The sequence below is a fragment of the Falco punctatus genome, assembly GCF_963210335.1.
Source record: "Falco punctatus genome assembly, chromosome: 11".
NCBI lineage: Eukaryota > Metazoa > Chordata > Aves > Falconiformes > Falconidae > Falco > Falco punctatus.
This window is the reverse complement of record NC_137591.1, coordinates 6,834,746-6,848,713: the sequence shown is the minus strand read 5'-3', so window position 1 is coordinate 6,848,713 and position 13,968 is coordinate 6,834,746. Positions and strand designations below refer to the sequence as shown.

Below are 13,968 nucleotides of genomic sequence, written 5' to 3'. Positions count from 1 at the left end.
GGAGACCTGTCTTTCATAGGAGGGACTCCATGCTGGAGCAGGGGAAGAGTGTGGTGAGGAGTTCTCCCCCTGAGGAGGAAGGAGCGGCAGAGACAATTTATGATGAACTGACTGCAAACCCCATTCCCCGTCCCCTGCATTGCTCGGGGGAGAATGCAGAGAAAATTGGGAGTGAAGTTGAGCCCAGGAAGAAGGGAGGGGTGGGGGAAGGTGTTTAAGATTTGGTTTTATTTCACATTACCCTAGTCTGATTTAGATTTGGTAATAAATAAAATTAATTTTCCTGAGTTTAGTCTGTTTTGCCTGTGACAGTAACTGCTGAGTGATCTCCCCCTGTCCTTATCTCCACTTACAAGCCTTTCATTATATTTTCTCTCCCCTGTCCAGTTGAGATGAGTGATAGAGCAGCTTTGGTAGGCATCTGGCATCCAACCAGTGTCAACCCACTACTCCTATTATTCTCAAAAAAACCTTCTGTTTATAACCTGAAGTTAGGACAGACCCTTAGGGCAGAGTCAGTCATCATTAGATACCAATATGTATTTTCTTGAAGAGCTCCTTCTTAAGCAGATAAATCTAGAACTGTGCCTCAACTTTTTCTAAGAATTAGAAATCTCCATTGTTAAGTACATGGAGCAATCTGGATTCTGATGGGAATTCTCATTAAAATAATCACAGAGTGTACCATATAAAGTTCAAGAATTAACAGTGAATTTGTGTCCAAAAAATAAATACAACTCAGGCCAGTCTTCCCTGAATGCCACACTATCTGAGTTCAATAGTTATATTGAAGGCCGTACCAGCACTCCTACTACTGGCAGAGGGACATGGATTTCGCAATTCTCCCTCAAGAGCCTCCTTCGAAACCACTCCTTCCAACCTTTTCCCCACTATCTACAGGAGCAGTTTGGCAATTCGGTAAAATGATCCATGGACATACCACTGCATCTCTGTATGTATCTACATCTCTGTATGTATCCAAGTCCCCCATTTGTACATTCTCTCCCACGTGTGTCCCTCCTGGGAACAGGCAGTGCTTTCATGTTGTGTTTTAAAGCAACCAGCAGACTCTGAATCTGCAGTGGAGACCCTAGGCACCAGTTCAAATAAGCAAGCAGATTTGAAAATAGCTGCACTAGGGGATAGTCTGTCTCCATTACAGAGCAGAGATGCGATCAGTCTGGCCTGTTATTACAGCAGGCAGCTCTTGCCCTGTGGCAGGTTGATCTTACTACACTAGCATCTAAGGGCTCATTCCCATGAATAAGGCAGCAAGATTAAATTTGATGATTAACCCAAATACAGTTTGAGAAAAATGTTGCTTTTACTTGTAAAACACAGCCATGAATCAACAGCAAGTATAGTAACACGACTTCTGAAAATGAGGATAACTTTCCTTTAAAGTAACAAACCACAGTGAGGTAATTTTTCTTTGAAATTTAACTTAATTGAACCGTGCAAAAGTATGTATTAGATATTAAGTTAATAAAATTTAACTACTAAAGTGTTAATTTGAACTCCACTGATGGAAAGCCCCATACTTTTTAATAGAGCAACCTGTATTTAAGACGTGGATAGCATTATTTTGGCTCTTTCACAAATGCTGTTTGTTTGCTAAAGCATAACAAATCTATGTTTCTCCTTGTGCTGTATACTCAGGATTTCACAAAGTGAATAACAAATCAGACCATGTTTAATGTTGGAGGAGCACCATTAAAATCTCTTGCAAATGTCCATGTCACAGGTGTTTTGTTGCAGATTGTACTCCAATGAGCACACAGCTGCTTATCACAACATCAGGTAGAGTTCAGATAAAAGGAGGATGCGACATGTTGGTTAATCAGGGAGAAGAAAAAAAGAAAAAAGAAAAATAAATATGTTTCTGTCTCCAACTGTGTTTTCTACATCACTGAACACCGAGACACAATGTCATTTATTTCAACCATATAAACCATGACCACATATTTGCGGATGCAATTACTTCAACTTTATACTCACTAGCTTGGAAACAAGCCCCATTTGTCTCATTCCTCAAGGAAAATAAGAGCCATAATGCAGAAGTGGAGAATAGAGATGTCACATCCATTCAATTCACCCTTGCAGCTTTCTTGTCTCCTATACCAATCCCCGTTCCTGAGTTATTTGGGACAGATCTGCATACATCTTACAGGAACTGATTTGTGGTAGGATTAGTTTTATGGGATAGAGATATGAAGAAAGAGGGAGAGATGAAAAAAAGGTGCCAAAGCAGACAAGCATCCAGTACACAAACTCAGAGCTTCCCTAAGGAGCAGTTCTTGGAGATGAGCAACAGTTCTAATACTCTTTGCAAATATTATTTCTTTGCTGTTGGATGGCTAAATAGCCTGTTGAAGGACATTTTACTTATTCAAACTTAACCATATTAGAAAGCGGCATTTAACTACTTAAGGGTAGAATATTTCAAAACCACTTTTTGTGCATTTCTTCGGTCATTAGCAACAACACTATAAGCCCCTCTTTCGACAAACAGAAAATTTATGCACCATGATAGCAGGAATCATGCTGGAAGGAAACTCCTTGGATTCCACTGCTGCACCACTGAGTCTCAGTTTAAGGCAGGTATTTCTTTACAATCTTTACAATAACATGAAGTGCAATGGCTGTTGCACTATTATTTCTCCCTCATATTCTCTTGCCAGTCTCTGGGGGCCGCCCCAGCTGGCCACTTGCATCAGTTTAGTGTATCCTGTATGTAATGGGGAACACTGTTCTTCTACAGATGAAAGACTTTGTTTCTCAGGTTGAATATAAAAAATTAGTGCATCAGTGTAGTGGATGGCCTGGTGGAGCCCCATGCAGTGAGAAAATATTGTTAACTTGCTTAAAGTGAAAGCTGGCTGCTCTTCCACTGTCTGGTCCTCCTTCCACTTACAGATGACTTAACATCAGCTGGTTTATGTTACAGGATGAACAACTGCAAGGGTTAGCTGTCAGAAAATAGAGGAATTAGCAATACCTGTCCCAGCCCTGGAGGGAATTAACCACAAGGTTTTCATTCCACTGAAGCTGATTGTGTAAGAGAGGATAAGTATGTACCTTATTTCTCATGAAACAGAGAAAATCCTGAATTAAAAGAAGCTTCCTTAAGTAGAAGCTCTGAATAACTCAAGACATATGAAATCAATAATTATTAGTGTTTTCCCAGTGTCCTACAAAATGCCCTTCCATACTGCCCAACATACAGCTCACAGCAGGCAGTACACAGAGAACTCTCTACCTTGTGGCAGGTAGTATGCAGAGAACACATACAAAACTTTGCTACACAGAAAACTAAGGGTAGTGCAAAACAGGATCACTTTTTCTGAACCCATATGGCCTCAAGCTGTACCTTTACTGCAGCCACTGTGCACACAGAGCTGCTGGAAACACAGCATACCATGGCAGAAGGAACGGGGTTGGTTATTTTTTTAGGAGAAGTTAACACAACCTCTCTAAACAACATGAAGCAAGCTGAAAAAAATCATTCCTGGAACAGCTGTGTTCACACCAGGGATTTTGCTACCCTGAGTATGCTAATAAAAATCATAAAGTTTGTAACCTTGCCACATTGTCATAGCTCTGCTTGCACAACTTTGTTCTGTAGAGCCGGACAGAGAATCATAGACAGGTTCTAAGGTTATGCATGTTATTTGAGATGGCCTTAAGAGTTGCTTACATTACAGAATGTAACATTGCATAAAGCAGAACATCTTAGAAGCCTGCTGCTTCACAGTTGTCCAACAGTTTATTGAGCTGAGTAAAGATTCCAGTTTTTATAGTTCATTTATTATTGATTATTAAGAACAAATCATTGATTTATATATTATGAGTTGAAATCACTTCCTCTGCCTAAGTTAGCACAACTAAATATGACTCTGTCCTCTTTCACACAGATCCTTGAGGCTGTAGGGAGTACATTCAGTAACCCACATGACAGCCAGAGAGATAACCACATCTTAAGAGAGCTCTTCCCATTCTTAATTTCTTCTAATTTATTTTAGAAATTTCCATAGTCTCTGTTTCATGGTACTGTCTGTCTCCTCTGAAAGATAAAACCTTAGATAAAGGACAAGTTACCTCCTAAAGGAGCATGATATCACACTGTGATGCTGAAGTCTCATTTCCTCTGTACCTTGGGGCAAAGTGATTCCAGCGACTTTAGCAGTTCCTCACATTGGTATTATGTAGCTATGGCTTTCCCTTGTACTGCTATTTCCAGCAAATTACTTCATGTATACAGAAAGCTGTAAAATCCTTGGAATACATTAACACCTCTTACATGAGAAAACAGCTGCTTGAAATCGTTCACCACTGTTTGGGCACATTCCTTCCAATTTGCCTTCAGTATCTGGCAAAGAGATTTCCCTATATTACTATTCCATTTGGTAACTTGCCTTCATAGTATTGTACTTGTCTGAATAGAAATTAGGTCACACATAACTGCCTTTTACTATCATTTTTTGTAGTGTGCATGTCCTTTTCCATTGGTGCTGCTATCTCCTTCCATGCCTTATCATCCCTATCACCAGACACCAATACACATTGATCTCCTTTTTACTATGCTGGTTGAATAAAACACTGTTCTGGGATGTAAGCTCTTGCCAGATCCTCAGCTAAAGCACACCAAAAGAGTTTCATTAGTCCCTTGTTTACATGCAGAGGGGTGCAAGTTATTTATAATTTAAAATAAAGAATCAGATAGTCTTTTTTTGTAGTCTTCTTTTGTCCCATTGTATAAAATCAGGGTAATCCCAGATCATCCCAATAAGGGTCCTCTGTTGGTGTGCGGCATCAATAGCCAGTCTTTGCCAACCTGATTCCCTGGATCTCTTGTGTCAGAAACACTGGGAGAAGAGCTGGACTAGTCCTATGACCCCAATGATTTGAGAAAGGCAAAACCCACCTATAAAAAAGACAAAAAAGAGGACTCAGGTAAATACAGCCCAGTCAGCCTCAATTAAGCCCCTGAAGTAAGCATGTTCTCAAAGAAGAATTAAAGAACTAGTAATTGCTCATGTAAAATTTCCAAACCTCATTCAGCTATAGGAAGGCAAAATCCAGTGTCAAGATCTAGATTGATTTTGTCCTTGAAGATTATTAAGTTAGTTTAGTGGGCAAAATGAAAGACTAACAAAGTGGAAAGATCAAACCAGACCATAATATAAGAAAAAAAATTCCTAAAAAAGTATTGAGGAAAAGAAAGATTCATCATGTAAAGGCAGTATGAAAGATACCAAGGCAGTATAGTACACCGAAGTTGGATGCATCTGTAATGATGCTATGCATACTAGTCCTAAGACAGTGACAAAAAATTTAGTATCTTTGCTGCACAGATACATTCTGAAGACACTAATACTTCAAAGGCTGAAAAATTAATAAAAACACACACAAAGCATTAGCATTGTGTCTGTATGTTGAAATGCATTTTCATATGGTCAGGCTGATAAAAGCAGATTATCCAATTAATGAGATAAATAATTACAGATGCACTTCATGGAAGAGCATGTTATTCTAAGAAAATTGCTGTAATCACTGAAGGTGCCCTGCAAAGTATTATCCATTCCTAGCTGTTTGAATCTTAAAACTTTGATTCAGATCTTAATAAAATATCCTAACCAGAAGTGTTAGCTATGCCCCTAATAACTAACCTTGAAAATAAATTACTAGTTTATCAATGTAAGGCACTGTCTATCTTTGTGTAGACAAGTCAACTCTATATACCCTGGACATAAATCCAGTGCTCATCAGATAAAGGAAAACAATACCTGCTGGAAAAATACCTGTGACATGAGTGAATGCAGAAGAGGCTGAGGATCATCAATAGACATGGACAGCCACAAGCTGTCTCTAAAGCCCTTCTACATTCTTGGGCTGATACTTCAAATGCTAGGTAAGTTTCAGAGATTTATTGGTGAAACAGTTGATGTTTGAAAAATAGTTAAATGAACTACATATCACTTCATTAAAATAATTTTAAAATTACATAGCTGCACAATCATAGATGTTTCCACATGTCTATTCTGATACAAATGGTCAAGGGCAAAATTACTATGATGCTCTCAGAAAAAGTCCACCTATGTCTGCAGAATGGCATGATCTCTTACCAAAAAAAACCCCTTTTATCTTAATCTGAAAATTAGCATCAGCAAAGTAACAGAGGCTCAGAACAGCAGTGTTCCCTTTTTTTTTTTTTTTTGCTTTTGTTTTCATTCTGTACTTAGTTTTGAGACAAAACCAAGGAAAATAAATGTTTTTGTTTGTTAAAAGGGGAGAATTAAGTGCTAATGTCCATAGCATGATTTGCTCATCTACCACTTTGATGCTTGTAAACCACTCCCAATTCCATCCTCTTCTGGAAAAGACAAGAAAAAGAAAAATCACTAGTGTCCTAGTTGATGTGGATCCCAGAAAGATCTAAGCACACCATAAAATAAACAGTTAAAATAAATGTGAAATGCTAACAAGTCATATAGTAACAACATTAATAATTTTCCTGTTCCTGCTGAGCTACATACTTGAAAGTATGGGAAATCTCTTTTATTAAGAGCAGCTAAATACAAAGTCTAATTCAAACTCCAGTATTTCCACCACAAAGTCAGTCATTTCTATTGCATTTCAAATTTAAAGTCATATTAGGTAACAACAAACAGCAATATTTGAATTATTTCTGTCAAATTGGCCTAGAAAAATGGGACTTCTTTGACATCCTCCTATCTGTTTATCCAAGAAAACGGATTTAAATATTTTTATACTGTAGGCGAGTAAAAAAGCTAAATGCACTGTCTAGAGATATTTCCTTAGAAGTCCAATGATAACAGAACGCTACTGACAGAATACAGATGTAAGAAGAAGTTTCTTATTACTACATGGTAATTTTTTTTTTCTCTTTCCCCCACCCCCATCAACCCTGACATCCTTGGACTATCCCAACTTCTTCAACCTCAAAGCCATGGTTTTTTTGACCTCTGATCCTCTGGCTACCATTGTTGAGGACTAGTTGGTCCAAATCTTTCTCGAAGTGCGATGTGCCAAATGGGTCAGATTGTTGAGGTGAAGGAAACATGGAGCACTTACGTGCTGTGCTTCAGTTCGGACAGCTCAAGTGTTTGGTATTTGCACAATAGTACAACACTGTTGACTGAAGTCCAATTTATGATCTGCTGAAGTCCCCTAGACTCCTTTCTGCAGAACTCTCTCTAGCCAGTCATTCTTTTTTCCTGATGTTGTAGCGATCATTCCTACCTGTGTTGCCCTTGTTCTTACCAAGTTGTCTTCACATTTTTTTATAAACTTCACATTAATTTATAAACACTGCTTTGAATACTAATCCTATCTTCCAAAATGCTTGCAGCCCTTCAATCCTGGTGTTAATCTGAAAATTTAATCATAATGTTCTCTAACACCTCATTGAAATCATTAATGAAGTTATTAACATTTTCAACTTGAATAGCCCTGTTTGACATAGGGATGTGGCTCCATGTATGGCAAATTTAAGCTTCCTAATAATACGGTTTTTCAACTACCTTTTCTGATCTCCTAAACTGAAGCATATTCCACAGGAAATAGTGCAGGATTCCTGACTCAGAGATCTATTCTCAACCCATGTGCACATCCTTTCTCTTCTGATGAAGAAGTAAAAGTGTCTCCTTTTCAGTCTCAGAATCTTAGTTCCTATAGGGGAACAACCAATGCACTTCCATACTGAATTTGTCCTCAAATAGGCAGGGAACAGACAATGAAAGATTCAAAATATTTTTATGCCAGTTAGATAACTGATAAGAACACAATCATTTGTCTTCCCTGCCATCTGGGGAGATATATTTTGAACTGCTGTGCCAGTTCCTTATGTTTTAATTGTTGTTTATAAGTTGCACATACCTTGAGACCGCAGTAAACATATTTTACTGAATAGAAAACAAAATATCCAGAAATCACCAAGTTTTATATATCACATCAGTGAAAGATGATAAAAGCAAAGGATATACTATACAGTAAAATGATGAATCATACTGCTGGTTATTTCTGCTACCTACAGGATCTGTGATAGCAAAAAAAGTGAGATGCTGAAAATATACATTATGCCCTTCATCTACATGCCTTGCTGTTCATTAATCCCTGCATTTGTATGGATCTTGTAATATGGTTATGCAAGTTCTTTCTGTGTCAGGAAAGACCTTCCCTTTTTTTTGCCCATTGTTGCCACTTCATTATTTACTAGACATAAACTAAGCCATAAATACCCCAGTATGCACATCTGCATCTCCTGAATCAAAGGCCTTAGAAATTTTATTTGCAAATGTTGCAGCCGCTCCATATCAATCCTTAAGTCCGTGTACATTCCCACTTGTCTCTTCAGAGATTTCTTCATGTGAAGGTCTCTCTAAAGTTGGCATTGACTAGCACTACCAATGGAGGGCAGATGACACGCTTCTCATAAGGGATGAATGGCTATGGTCTCAATTAATACATTTATTTTTCTCTTTCCAATATGCCGCCTCTCAAGGACTAGCCATGACAAACCCTATTTTATAAGATTTCTACATTTGTATGCCTCTGGTGCAGCAGCATTTGGAGCATGTCCACAATGTACTGCATGCAAATGGCTCTCCCATGAAATTTTCAAAGAAACCCTTATGCTAGTGGCACGAAGACGAGTTCCAGTAGTTTTGTGACAGGTGAAAACCACTTCTGCTCTGTGGTGATAAAGGGATGAGTAAATGCATGTTATGGCAGGAAGTAAGACTCTGCCTTTCAGTCTGTATTAGCAGTGAAAAGGTTTCAGTGTAACAACTGTGTTGTTTTGCATGCATCTGCATCAGTAGAAGCTGGTCCTTTATTTACAAGTATGAATTACCTGCTGTTTCAGCTCAGTACTACTAAGAATTGCTTTGGCCAACATGATGAGGGGAGAAAGTCTATGAATGGAAAACTGTCTTGACTCCAAGCAGGTGTGAAGTCTGAAAGATGCAGATGACAATTTGATCAGTCATCTTCCTTCAGGCTGGGTGTTTCAGTGTAATGGAACAGACTTGCTTCATGAAGAACCTCTAATGCTGCTGAATGGTTATTTTCAGAGACCTAAATAGCTTGAGGTTTTGAAAATAATGAACACAAACATAAGAATTATTTTTCAAGGATCATCTATTCTACTCCACATACGTAGGCTACAAGAGAGATTTAGTAATCTCTGTATCTTATGCCCAAACACACAGAGAAAAAAGTAAATCAGTCAGTGACACCAAATATGCTATAGCGAAGATTCACTTTGACTTCCAAAATGTGTCTGATGTTTTGGGATGCTTCTCTTTTTGAACATGAAAGACAAGACGGGGACTTTGCTTTCAGGAAGTGCTGAGCATGCACTGTCTGTAAATCATATACTCTTTAAGTTACTGGATGTCAGGCAAAAGACAGCTATATTTAAAAAATTGAGATCAAAGTTTTACTGACCTGCTTTAAAATATCACTTTGTGATAAATTACTGCTGCAGTAGAAAAGCAAAAATTATAACTAAACTTCCCTAGAACTTGCAAAATAGGAGAATTTATAGATTAAAATACAAATCCAGGAGCAAGGATAGCTAATTATTATTTTCAAAGCCTCCCTCAGGTGGCATTATTCTATTGAGTCTTGACTTGGCAGTTCACCTGGGTGCTTTTTTGCAAAAGACTCAGTCTCTGCACCAAAGGAATGACATTTTAAGGCCAAAAAAAGCTCAACCCATGCAAAAATAGGTATTTTGTAGGTAGACATTTTGAGAGATATGAATTAGATGAGGGAATATATTTGATGAATAACACAATTTAAAAAAAAAACACAAACAAAACATGAAACAGAAATTGTTGGATAACTTTGGGCATAAACTGTGTGTAAATTTTTCTGTTTCTCTGAAAGGGAAGATAACATTCCCCTGCTTGTAAAGCAGGGTAAAAACTCTGGAGAAAGGAGTTGTAGTTCTGAAAAATAAAATTGAAGATATCCAGGCATCTCTGAGAATGTATTCTGAAGAAAGGACTAACATTTATTTCTTTCCTTCTTCCCCATTTCTGCTCTTGCTCTCTTTCTTACACTTACACACACATGTTTGTATGACCACAACATTGGAGTAAAAATGAGCACCAACCAGGCAAGACCTTAGCAACTGTACTCTTAAAGCAATGAACAAAGACAGAACCACCAGATCTACTTCTCAAATATGGAATTAAATTTACATGTATGACTAAAGACAGAATTTACAGTGGGAGCAGGTCTAATGAAAATAAATAAGAGTTTTGGAACTGCTGCCCAACAGGAAAACAGGAGTGACCCAGAATGGACACAGAAATGTTTCTTTTGTTGTCTTTCACAGGCTGGGCATGATCTATCCCTATGCTTTTGAGTGATTCCACTCTGCCAGAGGCATCTTTCCAGTTTTGCTTTGAGTGATGGAGTATTTTGTAGCAGTAGACTTTAGTGACATGGAAAACCCAATTTGTAAGCATTTCTTATAACGATGTGTTTAAGGGACCTCCTCAGGGCAGCTTTCATGTTTGTACATTGCAATAATCATTGCTTTATTCTGTTGAACTGTTTCTACTTACGATTTTATGCATCACAAAGTTCGTTCTTGTTTTAACATCCTCTAAAATCGGTGTGACATACAGGATTAGTAACTAACTTTATAATATATGTGAATTAAAGAAAAAACAAAATATGAGTCTGTACATTTACCATTGTCAATTTTGATTTAGAGTGACAGGGATACAAACAAATACAAAAATCCACTGAGCAGTTTCATCAAGTTACCCATCAGTGGCAAAATTCTAGGTCTCCATTCCCAGCTTTCCATGTTGTATTTCAAGCCAAGCTTCTCTTTATGCCCATATCAACTACAATAACTACAAGTTATTTTCTTCAATTACTGCAGAAAAGATTCAGTTAACAGGATTGTCATATGAGTAAGGAACAGTTCTGATGCCTAGATAGAAAGAAGATGATTGTGACCAGTGAGACGAGTCAGTGAATTATAAATTTGAATGAAAATAAGTGTACTAAAGAACACATATATTCCCACTGAAAGGGGCAATACTGAGCTCAAATGATACTGAAACAGTGCATAGGTCTTTGCACAAAAGTGCAGTTTACTGTAAGTGAATAGATGCCAACTCACTGGAGATGGTGAATCCATTACTTTATTGGTTTTTAGATTTCCATCTTAGCACCTTTGAAAAGATGCATGACTTCGCTTTGTACATGAATATTTCTGTTGCCTGTATCATTGTTCAGTCTGCAACTTCACTCTTGCACTGTGGTAAGCAAGAAGAGGGAAAGGGTATAAAATTAATTGATTGCTTTTGCAGCTGATCAGCAGCTTTCCCTCTTTAACTTAAGAGTTTCAGATGTTCACGCACCTCTCAAATTTTGTGGAACCCTTCTGCTCACTGAAATGGCTTGAACAACAGGATCAGGCATTAAGCCATCAACTTACATGATGCTGTTACGGTACTATACACTGAGAATACTGCCTAAGACAGATGTAGACTAAGAGAAAAATCTGAATGATAGCTTTCTTGCTGCCTGCAAAGGAAATGAAGTAAAGGATATGTATTGTAATCAGCAAGACCTGCATTTTATCAGTACAACATTAACTATATTAGATGCAATTGGAAATGCCATTCCACTGAAATGTTGGGGTTTTTTTTTTCCCAAGCCTTCTCTTCGTATATATGCTTACTGATTGCATAAATATTACCATCATTAAAGAAATAAAAACCCACACAGAAACATGTATCAGATGACTTTCCTATGGCTAGCACAAAGTGTCTGCAGTGTTTCTTAATTTTCAATAGGGCATGAGTAGGATTTGTGCTTGTAAGTACTTGTCTCTTAGGGGGATGATTTTCACCCACTCAAAATGTTTTTTCCTCTAATCACATACTCTAACTAGGAAGAGGAAATATGTCATAAAATATCGGGAAATTAAATATCACAAAGACCAGACACTCCGGATCAGAACTCAGCCTCATTGATTTGTAGAAGTCTTATACACAAAAAAAACCAACCTGCTACTTGTTAAATCCTCAGAGCCTCAGGTAAAGTTTTATTTGAAGTCTAGTTCATGCCAGAAATAAAAGTCTGTCATGAAACAGAATAAATAAATTTGAAAATTCATTTACGTGTCATTTAAGAAGGACTTCTGTTTGGAAATTACACTGTACATAACAATCCTGATTGAAAGGCAAAGCTATGCATTAGTATACAGCAGGGCATGAGGTTAAGCAGGTGTATCAAGTTAAGAAAAACTTGCTTTTTGTTTTTTGCAGTGCTCTCAAACCACTTATCATATTGCACAACTTTTGCAGTCACATAATTTCATCGATTTCAGTGGAGTTGCTCCACTTATACCAATGAATAAGGAGGAAACTCAGGTGCCGTATTTGTACTTGCAGTGAGGGCAGAATGTTTGTCAGGATCATAGTTTGTAACTTGCTGTGGTGGGGATAAAATGGGAGATGATGTCAGGCCAAAAACACAGTCTCCAATATAACTGGTGTGGACAGCTATGCAGAAATCTGATGAAGGTGATTTGGGAGGACAGTCGAAGATACATAAGATAGCACTAATTTCACTCATCTCCATATGGTTCAAAAATAATTGTCATGTCAAAACTGTTGACAGAGAGTTGTCAAGTCATTGATTGATTACCTTTATTGATTAAACCTATACAACTAGATTTCTGAGACAACCAAAAACGAGGAGCCTCCTTTTGCTGCAATTTCACAGTTAAATGCTAAAACAGGGGCACGTTGGAGGTATCAGAAAACAAAACACACATTGCCTAGTGTGCAATACACTCATGTGGCAGCACATATGGCATGATGTGTGAGCACCAAACAATATGCTCAGGACCCAACGAGTTTGCAGAAAGTCAGAGAAAACACAAGTGGGTGACAACAGTAATATGCAGTGTAAGAGGAAAGTGTGGACCCAGCAGAGCATGAAAATGCATTCACTCCTCCTTCTTCCAGGATGGAATATGGAATATGGCTAAAAGTAGAGGATTGTCTTCCATAGATCCATGGACTGTATCTGAGGGAAAACAGGATAACTACAGTTGTTGGATTTATTAGTGTTTGTGTTCCCATCCTGACATTTTGGAGAAGTCCAGCTTGTACACAATCCAAAACATACAGCAGCAGGACAGAGTGCTGTACAGCATGCCTAATATACTGCAAGTAATGCTACACTGTAATGTTTCACCACAAAGATAGTGGCTCTATTTCACAGATGCATCTTGTACCAATGCTATTTTGGAGACTGAGATAATAGTCTACCAGTAATGTGCTGCCTTCTGAACTGTTATTCCCAAATGATTTTTGTTTTTTTTATATCCTTTCCCATTATTTCCTTTACTATTCATTGCATTCATTTTTTTCCAAAATTAAAGCATACCTATTTGATGTCTTAAGCATAGACTGGCTGAAGACAAACAGATAACTAATTAAATATTTACATCATGGTGATTTGAACATGTGCAGTACTAACATACCGTGTGTTTCTTGTACAAGGAAAATGCACAGAAGCTACAGAACATGACTGAACACACAGCAAGTCCTATCACATAGCAGATTTGCTCCTCAAGTGCAATTTGGCGTGAAGGCAGTAACAGCTCCTAAACAAGGAGAAGCACTGGGATCTTGCTAGGTAATTCTTAGTATTTTGATGATAGAAAAGCTTTGCCTCAAAACCATAAATAAATGTACTGTTTACAAACTTGAAAGATTGCACTGTTGATGCAAGGTGTTTCTCGCAGGTTGAATTAAAAGCCTCTGTTAGAAAGACAGGTAATTAAATAGGGTTTGCTAGACAAGGACTGGTAAAGCAAGAAAAAATTACTGCTGTCTTTCCTATGTGAGGTTCTGTATTGACTGTATGAACTGCTGCTCACACGATTACAGCTGACAACAC

The 13,968-nt window shown here is 37.8% G+C and overlaps 1 protein-coding gene across 1 annotated transcript in view; it reads left to right on the top strand.

Moving 5' to 3' along the window:
• DMRTB1 (DMRT like family B with proline rich C-terminal 1) overlaps positions 1 to 13,968 on the top strand; it is an 88,049-nt gene that overhangs the window by 34,051 nt on the left and 40,030 nt on the right. The window contains exon 1 of the mRNA XM_080406316.1: positions 1 to 13,968. This exon is cut by the window's left edge and continues 34,051 nt beyond it; it is cut by the window's right edge and continues 27,664 nt beyond it. The gene's annotated coding sequence lies outside the window, so the exon portion shown is untranslated.